At 38.8% G+C, this 12,076-nt stretch overlaps 1 long non-coding RNA gene across 1 annotated transcript; it reads right to left on the bottom strand.

The window, feature by feature from the left end:
- Window positions 1-3,241: 3,241 nt before the first annotated feature.
- LOC129689709 (uncharacterized) lies at window positions 3,242-8,637 on the bottom strand. Its single transcript, XR_008722162.1, has 2 exons — window positions 8,561-8,637; window positions 3,242-5,995 (listed from the first exon to the last, which is right to left on the bottom strand). It is a non-coding gene; the product is annotated as an uncharacterized LOC129689709 (long non-coding RNA).
- Window positions 8,638-12,076: the final 3,439 nt, after the last annotated feature.

Below are 12,076 nucleotides of genomic sequence, written 5' to 3' on the forward strand. Positions count from 1 at the left end.
AACTTGGCCTTTTCATCATGAACAGAAGAGCTTTTGGCATACAGTTCTTATTCACTCATCGAGTGTTCTTCCATTCTGAACACCACACTCTATTTGACACTAAATCTTCAATCCATCCTCTTGACAACCTTGGTTTCACTGGACACTTTTTGTAGAGGAGGCACTATTAACTCTACATCATGTCCTAAGGATGCTTCTTCTAAGGAACATTAGAGATGTTCTGGGCTAGCATCAAGCTATCTCCTCACACATTTTTCTAACCATGACTTCTGCCATCCTTATTCTTCACCACCCTGACTATTTTCTTTAATAAAGTTAATCCTGTTATCTTCTTGTGAATGCTCTGTGTAGCTTTCAGGCATTTTTCTCAAATGCCATTCCCTCTGTACAGTGCATGCCTACAAGGATGCTGTCTGACCTTCATTAGAACCAGCAAAGCACCCAGTGTCTCTTGGACTTATAATGGAGTCATTTGTGCTCATCATTTCACCAATTCTCCAGGTCCTGAGGCATATATGTAGAAACAGTCTTACATGTTTTCATGTAGTTTGTCAGTTGCCAAGCAAAGCATCTTGCTCTACAACGGTCTTAAATAGAGAGCAGGAGCTCCACAAGGTGAGCAACGGAATGAAAATATCTGGGCTGAGGGGTCTTTTCTGAGACTGATACTTCAACCAAGGACCATTCATGGATATTACCTAGAACCCCTGCTCAGATGTAGCCCATGGCAGCTCAGTATTGAAGTGAGTTTCCTAGTAATGGGATCAGGGACTGTTTCTGACATGAGCTCAATGTCTGGTTTTTTACCACCTCCCGCTGATTGGGGTGCAGCTTTACCAGGCCAAAGAGGAGGACAATAAACCAGTCCTGATGAGACCTGATAAGCTAGGCTCAGTTGGAAGGGGAGGAAGACCTCCCCTATCAGTGGACTGGGTGAAGGGGCATGGGAGGAGATGAGGCAGAGAGGGTGGGATTGGAAGGGAAAAACAGAGTGGGCTATGGCTAAGATACAAAGTGAATGAACTGTAATTAATATAAAAAAATAAAAAATTCTTTCTTATTAAATTGAATTAAATTTATTTGTATTAAATATATTCTAATGTTTGACTAAACTGTTTGCTTATCTACTAAATCAATATCTGTAAGTACATCTTATGCTCCCTACCATAATATAACATAAAGACTGTTGCTATGGAGATTAAAAACTCAAAGATTGAAGTTAAGTTAAAAAAAAAAAAGAACCCTGATTCTTTCACTTTGTCTTTGTGAATCAAATATATTAGCTTCTATTTCTTTAACTCTTTCATATGTAAAATCAGATAAAATTTGTATTGTTTAAAAGGGTTGTCGCTAGATAATCCTGATCGTATTTAACAGACAGTCTTAGATTAGTTAATACAAACTGCCAAGACAACATCCTCTCACATACCTATTACTAGGTTCTGAGAATATATTGATGTATACATAACAACTGCTGCCCTCGAGAATCTTTCATTCCAGAAAAAAAGAGAGGAATAGAGTTCATGTGACGAGGGTTTCACTTAAGCAGTGTGTTGACAGCAAGCACCTTTCTTTCCACCCACAGGTCCACGCCCTCTTACTACTATAAACTGATCTTTAGGAGGACCATATGTCTGCTTTCTGTCCTAATAGTTTAGCAGCTGCCTCAACTTTAAAGTCAAGATGCAACGTAGAGCTTCTCATTTCACATTAGCAATAAATGAGTGCCATGTATAATCCCATGGCCACAGAAAACCATTTCTGCCAGCACTTTAGTGCACTTCATGGACATAAAACATCATCAAAGTGTTTCAGTCAGCAGCTCAAGAGTCGGGATTTAGTTAAAAGTTTATTTTCCGTAAATAAAACCAACTGATGTGAAGTGACTGTCACAGAAGCACAAGTTTAAAGCTTAGACATAATTTTCTATTTCATTTTACAGATGAGAGAAAGTGACATAATTTTTTATTTCATTTTACAGATGATAGAAAGTGACTTGCCCAAAGTCACATAGTTTCTAGGTGGTATAACTGAAGCTCTAACAACACACAATATGCAACTTAAAAATATATTAGCTTACGCGGGAGTGTGGTTGATGTAACTAGTGCCCCTTTGTTGAAGAAAAATGATTTTCCTTCTTCTATCAGCTATCAACTGCGAATAGCTTCCTGGCTAGGGGTGGGGCTTTGTGTCTTCCTGTTCTCTCAAGTGGTGATTTTGTCTGACATGAGCTTTTTCAGGTCTTGTGCATGCTGTCATAGTCTCTGTGAGTTTGTATGTACTTCTGTACTCTTGTGTCTGGAAATGCTGTTCCCTTGAAGGTCTCCACCACCTCTGGGTCTAATAATCTTTCCACCCCCTCTTCTGCATATATCACTGGACCTTGAGGGTCTATGCTTAGGTGTAGTTAATGCAAATACACCTCCATGGTGTGTGTGTGTGTGTGTGTGTGTGTGTGTGTGTGTGTATGTTTGTGAGAGAGAGACAGGGAGAGGTAGAGACAGAGACAGAAAGAGTCCATTGGTTTTAAAAGAGAGAAAGAACATAAAATTGGGTGCATGTGGAGGGTAGTGGGGGAGAATCTTTATGGAGTTTGGGGAGGGGGAGAATATGATCAAAACACATTGTATGAAACAAAGAATAAATAAGAATGTTAAAAATATCTTAGCACAAGAAACAGTATTATTTATTTAACTTTTACGAAAATAAAATATCACCTCTGACATAACTGATAGATATCTCTTTGCCCTGTGAATTATTACAGAGAATGATAACAAATGCTACTTTCTTGGGGCTGTTTCACCTTTATAGAGATTTATAGTTTAAAGCTGTCTTGTTCTCATGCAAAAATTATTGTTTACCCTTTCTAACTCTGCAGAGTCAAACACAATAAAAATAAACCACTGTTCATCTGCCTTTTATCCTGCAGCTTCATGCATTCTTGACACTACAAATTGATCACTAGTTTCAGAAATGTCTGCTTTTCCTCCCAACTGTTTAGCAGCACACCGTTCTGCTCACTATAACTTAATGAGCCAAGCAAGAAGAAAAATTTGAGGGTAAGAAAGGTGAAGGTAAAGCTTCAAAGTATATGGAAGTAGTGATTTGATTTCACACAGTCTACAAGAAGACAGCCATCACAATTACCAGTGCTATTTCACTAGCCTTGAAAGACTCTGGGTAGAGCCTCTCTAGACGGGGAGACCCCGCTTCCCAAGAATCAGCGAGACCAGCCTTCGGATGCAAGCCGCAAGAGGTTTATTTCGATACACGGGTACCCGGGGCGACAAAGCCTTTCGGAAGACCTGCGCGCCTCTCGGTTGGGGTGACGGGTTTTTATAGGGCTCGGGAGCAAGAAGCACGTTTACAGAAGCGAGAAGCATAGTTACGGGGATCTGATTGGGGGATTTGAACAAAGCCATAGTTAGGTTACATATTTGGAGCAGGGAAGGCGGGAAAGCAGATGTGGGCTAAGTCACGTAGCCGGTTCAGAGAAGGCGGGAAAGACTCCCGGTTCTTATCTTGGGTGTCCCGATTGTTTCAGGCGTCCAACCGCAGATACCCTGTGGTTGGACACCTGTCCTGCCCTGCCTCTGACCCTGCATTGCTTGTAAAATAGTGTTGCCAGCATTATGCTAGGGCTTTTTATTTTTCCATTCTAGGTTAGTTATTTCATAACTCCTAGGTTGCTTAGCCACCTGTGATAGTCACTGACAGGGGCCTGGGATAAAAGGACCTCTGCCTCTCTGCTCTCTCTCCTCCATTGCTCCTCCCTGTTTTGGTCTCTTTCCTCTTTCTCTGTAGGGGCTCCCCTTTCTAATATTTCTATCTGTCTGTCTCTCTCCCTGTCTCTTTGTCTCTCTGCCTTCATGGCTCACTAAGGCTCCAATTCTTTTATGCTTCCCTTTCCCCCAACATGGCTGTATGCATGGCATTATTTTTTTAAATAAATACTAACAACCAGTATTTAGATCCATTTAGAGGCCTAACTTATGGTAGCTAGCTCTTTTTTTTTAGTTTTAATTTTTTAAATTTTTTTTTATTTTTAAGTTTTATTTATAAAAGAATTATTTCTTTTATTTACTTGAAATTATAATACAATTATATCATTTCTCCTCTTCCCTCTCCTACCTAAAAAATATCTTGCTCTCTTTCAAATTCATGGCCTCTGTTTTTTATTAATATTTGTCACATAAACATATGCATATACCCATATATATTCCTAAGTACATAAACACATCCTGCTCAGTCTGAATGATGCTACTTGTATGTTTGTTTTCAGGGTTGTTCATTTGGTATTGGATAAGAAATTTTTGTCCTCCTTCCTATTTCTCCCACCTGCAGATTCCTTAGTTGCAGGTAGTTCTTTGTGTAGGGCTGAAGACCCAAAGGCTTTCCCCTGTCTACTATCTGTACTCCTTCATAAATCCTGAGTCTTCAACAGATGTCCATCACCATCACTGCCAACCTCAGCAGCCATTTCATGAACCTGTCCTAGATAAACCTAGACAAACAAATTAAAAAAATTTTAAGCTGATCCATCATGAGGGATGGGAGTAAATAGTTGGATGGTGTATAAAATTTCAAGTCTAGTTAGTGGAAGATCTAGGTTTGGAATTCCACTAGTTATTCAATGTTGAGGGCAAACAAATGAAAATTGAAAACTTAATAAAAAAAATTCTTATAAATCAGTGACTCCCAGAAGGCTGGAAAAGGCAATTTCAAAATTACCCTTGGGATAGAAGACCAGTCAATGATGGCTAATCTTGATTCTCAAATTGATTGTACAGATCTAGATGATAAGCCAAGCACACATCTGGATGTGTCTATGAGGTGTGCTTACAGAGATAGAAACCTAAGGGAGAGGAGCAGACCATACCATCTAACAAACTTAGGGCTCAAACAGAATGAAAGAAAGAAGGAAGCATGGAAGAAGTGGTGGAGTCATAGAGTGCTTCTTCTTCAGGGCTGAAAGTCACTTGGTTGCCCTTGAATTCTGCTGGTGACCACAGGAAGAAGCCAAGGTACATTTGGGATTCTCCAGACATATTTAATTACTTTTCTTTTGCTGTGAAAAAGACACCCAAAACAAAACAAACAAACAAAAACCCACCAAGGCAGCTTAGAGAGGGAACGGTTCATTTGGGGCTTCTTATGGTTCCAGAGGGATAAGAATTCATCATTATGATGTTGTGGAAGTGTGGCAGCAAGGAAGAATGGTGACTAGAGCAGCAGCTGAGAGTTGACATCTTAAAATGCAAACTAGAGCAGAGAGAGAGTACATTAGGAATAAGGAGAGGATTTTGAGACCTCAAAGTCTTTCCCCAGGGACATACTTTCTCCAGAAAGGCCATTACTTCCTAATCCTACACAAAGAGTGCTACCAACTGTGAACTAAGTATTCAAATGCCTGAGACATTTTTAGGGACATTTCATTTAAATCACTGTATTCCATTCTCTGGGTCCCTAAATTCCTGGTCACATTATAATGCAAAATAAATTTACTACAACTCCAAAAGTCCCATAGTTTTTCAATCTTAACATTTTAAAAACCCAATTCTCCTCCAGTCTTTTAATTGTAACCCTCTGTAAAATCGAAAAGCAAATTACATATTCATATCATATAATGGCACAGAATATATATTTGCATTGCCAAAGGAAAATACTGGGGCATAGTGAGGAAATACTGGACTAAAGCATGATGGAAACCTAGCAGACCAAACACCAAATTTTCTAGCTCCAAGTCCAGTATCGTAATGCTTACATGGCTCTGCCTTCCAGCTTTCCTTCCTGTCAGACTTCATTTATCTTCCTGGATTAGGTCTATTCAATCTGTGTGCAGCTCTTCTTTATAGAGATTCCACATTTTTGCTTTCTTCACCACCTTGGGGTCCCCATCAAAACTCAAGCTTCACTTTGATGACTTCATGAAATTTCTTATCAGGATCTTCATTCAGGAATTTTCCATGTCACCTGCCTTGGTCTCAGCAGCTCTCTGAAACCCAGAGGAAGAATCCACAATCCTTCATGAACAGATGGACAACACTATGCGGAATGGCTACCAGTTCGGGCTTGACCATGACTCCCTTAACCTAAAGACATTTCTGGAATTTAGCATTCTGAGTAAGAATGGCATGCATAGGCTCAGATATTGGAATACGTGGTCTATAGCAGGTGACGTCATTTGGGTAGAATAAGAAGCTGTGCATGGTCTTTCTAAAGGAAGTACTTCACCAAGATTAGATTTTGAGAGCTTAAAGACTGGCACCATTTTGAGCTCTCTCTGCTTCCCACGTGTGGTGGAAGATGTGAACTCTGAGTTTGGCACCAGTGACCATTTCTGCTTGATGGCATGATTTCCTGCCATGATATTGATGGACTGTTATCTGTCTGGAAACATATGCTCCAAATAAAGCTTCTTCCTATAAGTTGTCTTGGTCATGATGTTTTATCTCAACGATAGGAAAGTAACCCAGATAAGTGTTTATATGATCTACTCTTAGGGTCTTTCTTCAGACTGGCCTCAAAATAGCTTTTTTGGTCATTTTTCAAACTGTCCATTAGTCTGAAGACTTTCTAAGTGAGATCCCCAGTAGAAGCAGGTAGAAATGATATGTCTGATTTTAATTTAATATTAAATATTACTTCAAAATCAAATAATTTAAACATGTACTAAATAAGATATTGAAAAGAGAAATAAACCAAGAATCTATAAAAAATCATATATTTAAATTATATGTCTAGATGGTGTAGAAAGGATACAACATCTAGAAAACAATAAATTTTTTTTTCATAAATTATTTTTCCTTAAACTTCAAGAAATAAATGTTATATAAATAGTTTCAGGGTATCATGTATTCAGGTATCATATAAAGTAGAAAGAAAGAGTTGTTTTTTTTTTACTTGATTAAATATATCAATTATATCTTCACAAAACTGAATAAATATTAGAAAGCTTTTCATTAAATTCAAGAGAAAGACAACATATTTATTGTAATTAGCAGTATAAAGAAAGACTGGGTCACATATTATTAAAATAACTAAGGTGGTTAAGCATTCAAAGAGATATAACATGGTCACTATTTACAGAAGAATCAAAGAAACTTTACAACTTAGTTATAAATTCAATGCTTACAAAGCCATTCAGCAAGGTGTTTGGTATGAAAGCATCACTTTGTCAATATCAGAATAATCGAGCATGTCCAGGTGTGGCGTACACTCGCACTGCCAGAAGGCTAATATTTTGTCATTTCGCTTATTTACTTCTGGCAAAACTGAAGTTAGTGGCTTGCCCCCTAATCAGATAGCCAGTACAACAAAAAATCTAAGACAATACGAAGAAAGTCTATACCCTTAAGGTAACATTTGTAAACATGAGTAATAATCAATTACAGTATTTAAGGAAAACAAAAGTTACTTTTCCTCCTAGGTAGCCACAAAACATATGGTGTTGTGGTAGTCAGCATTTTGAGGTATTCCCCATTATTTTTCCACATCAGAGTACAAGATCAGACATGAAGAAGGCGGCTGTCCAGGATTACTTGCTAGATTAGACTGTGCAGGTGATATGAGCTGTACAGGTCCCATAAAACAGTTTTCTTAAGATGGGCAGGTGAGTCAAACTATTATTATATAAGAATCAAACACTTGTATGGACATGCTGGCCGGATACGTCAGCCTGTTTGTTTTTTTAAACTTCTTTTATATTTTGGGATTATAATATAATTACATTATCTTCTACTTAACTTCCTTCCCTCCAAGTGTTCCCATATACCCTCTTTACTCTCTTTCAAGTTCACTGATTCTTTTTATTAAGTGTTGTTACGTGAATATGTGTAAATATACGCACACATATTCCTAAATGCAGCTTGCTCAGTCTATAGAATGTTACCTGTATGTATGTTTTCAGGGCTGAACATCTGGTATTAGATGACCAGATGGTGTGATCTTTGCTGGGGAAGACTATTTTTCTAATACCAGGCATGAGAATCCCTCTTTTGGATTGTTGCTGAGGGTTGTCCAATCATTGCAGGCTATTATATTGCCCTTGGCTGCCCTCCATAGGTGAAAGGTAAGTCCCTAGTGCTGAAGACACCCTGCACTTCATACAAATGGGCCAGAGGCCGCTGAGCTGGAACTGACTGGAATGCCTTCTTCTTAAGGACCAGCTTTCATCATAACAGAAGGCACAATGCAAGCTTCCATAGAAGGAAAACTACTGACAGTTCTACCCAGCTATGACAGCTATGAAACCACAGCAAGGACCAGAATGGCAAGAAAATCACAGGTGTAGTAGTACCATACTTACTTTGGCAGTAACCAACAACTCTCAAATTGAATTTAAGACTCCCTTAACAATAGGGAAATCACTCCTGGTACCTAGCCAGGCAACTGAAGTCATGAATCTTGGTGGAGACCTACAATCATCAGTTTACTAAATCAGCATAATCCCTAACGAAATTTGAAATATCTGTTTTATAAACACAGATAAGTGTAGCTCTCATCCGTTATCAAGGGAAATTCTTTTTGCAATAGAAAAGACCATCATAGAAAGCTGTACCTGCCTGCGGGACTAGTAATTCGTGGGGTCTCCAAAGAGGACCAGGCCTGAAAGAAAAACGGGCGAGAGAGAACGGACTCAAGCAAATGTGCACTTGTCAAGAGTCAAATTTTATTGAACCGGAGGCTTTTAAGGCCAACCTTAGATAGGGGCGGGGCGAGGGAGGAGCACAGTGTAGAACACTCAGGGAGGGGTAGGTTGGAAAATCCCACTCTAGAACTTCTGAACTCAGGGAGGGGCAGGGTGCAAGTTACAAAATCTTCTTGGCCCGGGGCCTGGAACACTTTGCAGTTATCTCGGGAAGTCATGGTACAGTTAGCACATTTCTGCAACTGTCAAGCAGGATGTTGGTCAACCAGGTGCAGCAGGGTTGGGGGAATGAGGAAAGGTCAGAAGTTTCTCAGGGCTTGTCTCCAACAGAAAGCCACAACCAATCAAAATGCAGAGTTGTGGAGCCCAGTCCCAATGGATACATCTATAAGACAGTTTGTGTACTCAAGGCTCAGTTCTTGCAAAAGAAGGAAGGGAAAGGTTTTTAAAACACAGAGAACCATAAAGCCTCACCAGCTTGACTGCCTAAACATGAACTGAACAAGGACAACAGCAGCAGACATGCTAAAGTGGCCTATTGACCTGAGCTGTCTGCAGCTACCAAACAATAGAAAATGAGATGTTCAGTTCTGTCACAGTCGATTTCTGTCAACATTATGAATAAACTTGGAAACATATAAGTTACAGGTAATGTGGTCTGGAGAACTTACAACAACCTACTGGTTTAGAAAATGACAAAATCAACATTTAGAAGTGTGAAGTCGGTAGCTGCCAATCTGTAGACAGCAAGCCTAGCTCTGTGCCCACTTTGTTGTGCTCTGAAGCATCCTGAGGAATAAAAACTCACTTGTACGCTTGTGAGGTACGCTTGTACCTTGGACTTTGGAGGAGTACAAACGTTGCCTCCTCTCCACTCACTACAGCCATCTTCTTTTATGTATCTGCATCTGCAGAACAGCATGCACATAAGAGAGTCCCAGCAGTCATATATAGAAGTAAACAAGTGAGGTTTGCCCCTATGTAAATAGTTCCAGATGGATGTTCTGGAAACAGTTTGAAAGGGCAGCCTTACAGAGTCACCCTGCTGCAGCAGAGACAAGCTTTCCAGAACAAGCAGGCTTAATTTGTTCACAAGCTCCCATTTGCCTTCAGTCAGATGGAAAGGTAATGCCTCTGCCAGCCCAGCAGACAGAAACTCTGCTTCTGTGTATGTCTTGGTCTCTGAGGTATGAGGTTGACTTTAGGGACGACAGATGAAATGGCTTGGTTTGACAATTATATCACTGTGCACAGATGGTTTCTAGGCATCTATAGAATCTTTCTCAGTACTATTTATTGCACCTTCATCAGGTCCCAGGAGAGCAGGTGTGATATCCATCACTAAGCAGTTTTTTCTGTCTGTGGATTTTGCTGTTCTAAAGGGACATGTGGCTGCAGTTTGGAATTTAAAGTAATGTCATTACTTATAAATTAAAATTTAATTGTATCTTTGCCAAATCTGAGAATATACTCTAAGGAGAAATTTTGCACTCTTTCTCTTTTTAAAAAATATTATATTATTTGTCATTTAAGGAAACAAAATGTATTCACCTTTTTTGATGAAAACTATTGTGTCATATGTATTTTAAATATTTATTTTATTTTAATTCTGTATCTATGTATGTGTTTCTATGTGAGTTTGTGATCATGTGAAAGCAGGAGGCTGTAGGATCCTGAAGAGACCATATGTCCCCCTGGACCTGAAGGTACAGGGAGTTGTGAACTATTTGATTTGGGTATAGGAAATGGAACTCTGGTCCTTAGTAAGACGGTGCTCTTAACTGACTAGCCATATTTCCCATTGCTTTGAGGCCTATTTTAAATCAGCTGGGATAGATATGAGCAGTTTATGTCCTGTTTCTAAAGACTCAATGAAAGACAAACTAGTTATTATATTCAAGGAGCCCATGTAAGAAATGAAAAAAAAGTAGATTGGGGGATATACCTCAGTGGTAGACCACTTTATAACAGGCATGAGGCACTGAGTTCAGTTTCCAGGACTAGTACCTGAAAAACAAAACAAAACAAACAAACAAACAAATCAGCAAAAGAAGCAATAAAATCAGTGCTTCTTTGAAAGATGAGAGAAAGCAGAGCTTATCAGTTGGGTGAGCTCAAATATGGTTTTAGGGTTGACTACCTGTTACGTTTGCATAGCCTTAAGGAAGGTCAAGTTTTTCCACAGACAAATTGAACATGATCATTTCACTCATAAAAATCACCTTGGCATGGAAAGAATACAGTATATATTTTATACAGCAAGAAATAGAAAAGGAATTTATGTAACGAGAAAGCTATTGTTTCCCTCAATGAATAGTTTTTAAATTTTAATCAATTCCATGAGAACTGTTACTCTTGTGAAAAGAGTTCTATCCACATGTCCTAGAGAAAATGCAAGGACTCATAAAGCTTATTACCAGAAACTTAATGATTAGGAAAACAACCCTTTAAAACACTGTTGCAGTGCATTGAGGTCTTATAAGAAGAGGTTTGTCTCTGGGGTAGAATACAGGCAATGAAAACACAGGTAAAATGCGGGCTCTCCTACAAGTGAGGCACAAGTTAATGACACCTTCCTTGTCGCCTTCCTTGTCCCTCAGACAAGACAGCCCCACACATGTGAGCCTTATCTCATGTACTTGTTTATCTCATTTAACTAGATGTATCCCTCAACTATTCATGGAAGTGTGAGGATATTACATAAAGTTGTACAGAGAAATAAAAAGAAATATAGGTGTCACTGTAGCTTTTAGAAATAATACAGAGAAATACTCTAAACATGTAGGAATACATGGGTAAGAAATCACATGTTATACTTGACACACTTTAATCTCAATCCTCTACAACAACAACACGTGACTCCCCGAGTAATGACTTACTTGCCATTAAAATGTTAGCTTGGACTGCATGGTGATATAGAAGATGGTTGTCGTGACTGACAAACTCAAATAACAAAATAGTTCATATACTCAACATATAACCAAGTCCAGCATTTTCGATAGGGCAAGGTTCAGAAAACCAAGGACAAAGCAAGAAATAAGATTATATTAACAGAAAATAAAGTTAAGAAAATTTTTTCTTGATTTGTGTTGTTATGTTTATGGGATAAATACGCTGTAAGATAGCTTTTCATCCTGGCAACTAAAAGGAGAAAGAAAATAGTGAATGGTAATCTATAAAAGAAAGCTATTAAAAGGTGTTTTTGAAGCTTCTCAGTGTTATAAAACACAGCTGGCTGCCCAGGTACCCTGATGAGAGCATAGGCTGAAGAGTTTTTTCTACCCATCTTTCTTCAATCCATACAAAACTAGGGTCTAACCTCAAGATGGCCTAAAATGCATTAACCATCTTGTTATTTGATTATGCTAATGAGATCTGGGCATTTTGTCCTGAAGATAGTCTTAAAATGTATTCTCACCTCAAAAT

The sequence above is a fragment of the Psammomys obesus genome, unplaced genomic scaffold (genome assembly GCF_907164565.1).
Source record: "Psammomys obesus unplaced genomic scaffold, mPsaObe1.curated_primary_1811, whole genome shotgun sequence".
Taxonomy (NCBI): Eukaryota; Metazoa; Chordata; class Mammalia; order Rodentia; family Muridae; genus Psammomys; species Psammomys obesus.